At 41.3% G+C, this 4,566-nt stretch overlaps 1 pseudogene; it reads right to left on the reverse strand.

Annotated features, from left to right (window-relative positions):
- Positions 1 to 348: 348 nt before the first annotated feature.
- On the reverse strand, positions 349 to 1,055 carry LOC123943112 (annotated as a pseudogene).
- Positions 1,056 to 4,566: the final 3,511 nt, after the last annotated feature.

The raw sequence follows: 4,566 nt of genomic DNA on the forward strand, positions 1-4,566 counted from the left end.
ATCTCAGGGTCATGGGATCAAGCCTCCCACATGGGGCTCTGAACTGATGGAACCTGCCTAAGATTATCTTTCTCCATCTCCCTTGCCGCAACCCCTGACTTCTGAGGTCTCTCTCTCTTTTTTTTAAAGGATCTTCCTTTGGTCATTCTTCCAGGGTAGGTCTGCAAGTAACAAATTCCACTTTTTCTTTATCTTAGACTGGATTTATTGTCTTTTCATTCCTGAAGGATATTTTTGCTGGATCTAGAATTCTAGTTGACAGTGCTTTTCTTTCAGCACTTAAAAAATGGGCCACTTTCTTCTGGACTTGGTCCATCCTTCCTTCCTTTTCTTTTTTTTTTTTTTTTCCTTTTCAGGAAGCATTTTATTGTTGCTCCAGGTTTAGGAATTTTCACTGACAGAAAATCAACACTTTCAGAAAACGTCCTGCATAGCCCTGCTCAGCTTCTGAATCTTGGTTTTCTCAGACACATCAGCATATTTCTCTCCAATACAGACAATCATTCCACCCATGACTGACAGATAAGTGTTAACTTCCAACTTAAATAATTGGCCTTTCCTTAGGAAGCTCTTCAGGACTGTTTTCACGTCAGTAAAAGTGGTTTCATTTAAAGGAGATGCAGTGGTCACTGTGCACATTACTTCTCCTTGATGGACACTTATCATGGTCGCAAAGGCAGATGTGATTCCAGGGGTATTGTCCAAGCGACCATTCTCAGCAAGCAAATTGATCAGGTTAGATGTGAGAGGAGAGAACCTCTCATTTGAGCTCAAGTCATTTAGGCTTTTCACTTTCTTGGAATGCTTTACATAGGGACCCATCATGGAAGCAGCCATTTCGGGTTCCTTCAAGATTTGTGCTACTCTCAAGAATTCTTTTCCTACTGTTACAGTTTATTCTGTTCAGATGTAGCAGAATAAGGAGCAGTAGCATAGCAACCTTCGATACCATATACCTGAACATGTCACCTCACAAGCTTGGAAAATGGTCTGACCACAGATGTACTGAAGCATTGAACCGGCTGAGACAGCCCAGACACTGCTACGGTGGCCATTTTCTCTGGGTCTGGATTTGGTGATTTCTAATAAGAAAGGCACTGTCATTCAAATTTTCTTCCCCTATAGGCAATATATCATTTCTCTCTATGTGCTTTTCCCACATTCTTAGTTTTCAAAAGTTTGATTGTGATATGTCTGGGTATGGATTTTTTTTTTATTATTTACCCCATTTGGGGTTCACTAAGCTTCTTGAATCTAGGTTTATGTCCCTTTCCAGATTTGGGGAAATTTCAGGCATTATTTCTTTGAATATTTTCCAGCCCCATTCCTTTCCTCTTGGGACTCTGTTAACATGAATGTTAGTTCTTGAGACTCTGTTCATTTGTTTTTTGTTTTGTTTTTCAGTCTATTTTCTGTCTTTTTTTCAAAAGTGGGTAATTTCTATTTATCTGTCTTCAAGTTCACAGATTCTTTCCTCCATTACCTCTTTTTTCTATCAACTGCACCCAGAATTTTAAAACTTTATTTATATTTTTCAGTTCCGCAGTTTCCACCTTGTTCTTTTTATATGTTCTCTTTCTTTCTTGAGATGCTCCATTTTAAAATTTGTTTCAAGAGAGCTCCCAATTACTTAGTAGAGCGTTTTTGTGATGGCTGCTTTAAAATCCTTGTCAGACAATTGCAACATCAGAATCATCTCAGTGTTAGCATCTGTTGATTGTTTTTTCTCAAGTTGGGATATTTCCTGGTTCTTGGTATAACAAATGATTTTAAAAATCATAGCCTGGGCATTTGGGAATTATGAGACTCTGGATTCTATTAAAAATCCTCCATTTTACCATGCAGTCATCTGTTTAGACTTAGCACACAGGTCCAATCTGCTTCATTGTGTTACCTTGAGGCTAATCTGAAAACCTAGGTGATATTCCCTGCTGTAGCACTCAAAACTTTTGTCATGTTAATCAGGAAGTTTTATATGTGGGTCTCTTCATATACAGGTTTAAAAAGTTCCTTCATTATATGTTTATTAAAAAAAAAAAATTGGAAGGGGAGGCGAACCATTAGAGACTATGGACTCTGAAAAACAACCTGAGGGTTTTGAAGGGTCAGGGGTGGGAGGTTGGGGGAACAGGTGGTGGGTAATGGGGAGGGCACGTTTTGCATGGAGCACTGGGTGTTGTGCAAAAAGAATGAATACTGTTACGCTGAAAAAATAAATAAAATGGAAAAAAAAAAAGTTCCTTCCTCCACTCCCTCCACTCTGAAATCCTCTTGATGACTCTCTGGTTGGGAAAGAAGGAATATGATCTGCCATTTCTGAGTGTAGATGGAAGTCCACCTCCCTGCTTGGCCTCTGGAACACCACCCTGGCTCAGGAATCAAAGGGCTTCCTGCTACCACTGGGCAGGGAGTGGAAGCCAAGGCTCACCTCTCAGCCTCCACTGGCACCTGGGGCTGGGAGAAGCTGGAATTGGGTGGGCATTAATAAAAAGGGCTAGACAGCACTTCTCGTTCCTTGTTCTTTGGCTAGAAAGACCAGGCTTTTCTTTTCTTTTCTTTTTAAATATTTTATTTATTTAATTGACAGACAGAGATCACAAGTAGGCAGAGAGGCAGGCAGAGAGAGAAGGAGGGGTGGGCAGGCTCCCTGCTGAGCAGAGAGCCTAATGTGGGGCTCGATCCCAGGACCCTGAGATCATGACCTCAGCTGAAGGCAGAGGCTTAACCCACTGAGCCACCCAGGTGCCCCCAGAGACCAAGCTTTTCTTGGGACTTCAAAAAATCTGGAGCTTTGATGTTTCTCAGCTAAAAACTTCTCCAGAACCCAATCCAGAACATACAGGAGACAAAAAGGAAATCCAGGAATACACTATCTTATCATTCCTCAAGGCCCAAGATCCCTAGCCAGTCTGTTCTGTTTTTTCCACTATTCAAAGGCTTTCCGAGTTTGTTTGTTGTATTATAACGAGGGTTTTTAGTTGTCTGTATGAGAGGAATAGGAGAAATGAGCCTGCTCTGTCTTGTCTGACTCATCACCTCCAGAAGACTCTCTGGTACCAGGCAGAGCTGACCCCATTTAAGTGAGAGAAACCATACTCTGGTTTGTCTTTGCCTTGAATGTAGGCATTTTTCTCTGCCTTTTCCAGTGTCAGGGGACCCCTCCCAACTTGAGATGACTCCTCTTCAAAGTTCAAGGCCACTGGGAATCTTTGAGCCATCATGGAATTTTGTGGATTCCACAATCATGACTGAAAATGTCAGCCTGAAGAGGTATCCTGGCTTGCCTGTGTGCGCACAGCCTGCTCCTTGCTGTGTTGGGGAGGTAAGAATCAAGGATCCACCATAGTATCCTCACTGCAGGGCTTCTGTCCCCTGAACTTCACAGCTGTGCCATGGAATTGTCCCACCTTCAGTATCTGGAGACTGCAAAAGCCAACAATTAGGAAAAGAAATCAGTCCCAGAGCTGTCATTTCAACCCTGTGAGCAGTTACTAACTTAAAACAAACTCCCCAAATCATTACAAATGCAGGTGCCTGCAGATTTTCGTTATCTCTACCTTTGTCCCATGGCAGAAAAATCACACTTAGGGGATGAAGGATTTCTTTTGAAAAGGAAAGTGTCATTTGAGCCTCCAATAATCATATATTCTCAGAGGAAACTATTGCCAAACAGCAATCCTATTGCTATAGGCAATCTTTTATCATCTCAAAAAAAATTTTTTTTTGGTGTTGAATCTAGAAGTTATTTCCTCAAACCGTCCACCTCAGATATCCAAAAATATGCCGGATTTAAATCCTATAATTCATAGATCTCAGAAGCACTTGCCACCAGGCTAACCTTGCAGGAAACTGCACATTTTCACTGAGTCAATGTCTGCAGCACCCCAGCGACACTCTCCTTGGTGGATGGGACTCAGGAACGGGCTCCCTGGGTTTGCTTCCTCAGTAACACACCTCTTTCATTTCTGGCCTTTATGGAAATTCATTTTCTTTTATTCTGCCTGTTCTTCAGCAACTCCCCAAAGTAACTGTTATCTGAGTACTAGTGATTACTCAGGAGGCCTCAGCTTGTGGCTAAATTTTATGGGATTACACAGGATCTCATAGGTTCTACACACTCTCTCTAGAAAAGTTAGGTCATTACAATCAGGCGGAAGTAGAAAATGTGTTTTTCTTTGGAGCAGAATAAAATCAAGATTGGAATCCTTTCTAAAATTACCGTTAACGTCCAGGACAGCCTCAATCTCTAACAACCCCCTTGTCTCTCCTTCATCCCTGGAATTTTCCTTTTGCCTCTGAATGTAAAGAGATGGTGGGCCTTCAAAGAAAAAATTCTTCATTTTGGTGGAAATGTTCCCATTGCTTCTTGATTCTACTCATTAGTTTGGCTCACCCTCTTATTCCTCTTTAGATAAAGATGAAATTCAAAAGAGATGAAGAAAAGGGATTAATAGTAAATCAAGTCAAATTGCTGATGGTTGAGAAACTGCCCTTCTCATTTTGAGAGCAAAAATGGTTCCCTAACTTTTCTTTGTGGGCAAAGCCTCTCTTAAGCAACTTGGAATT

Source organism: Meles meles, chromosome 6 (genome assembly GCF_922984935.1).
Source record: "Meles meles chromosome 6, mMelMel3.1 paternal haplotype, whole genome shotgun sequence".
NCBI classification, from domain to species: domain Eukaryota; kingdom Metazoa; phylum Chordata; class Mammalia; order Carnivora; family Mustelidae; genus Meles; species Meles meles.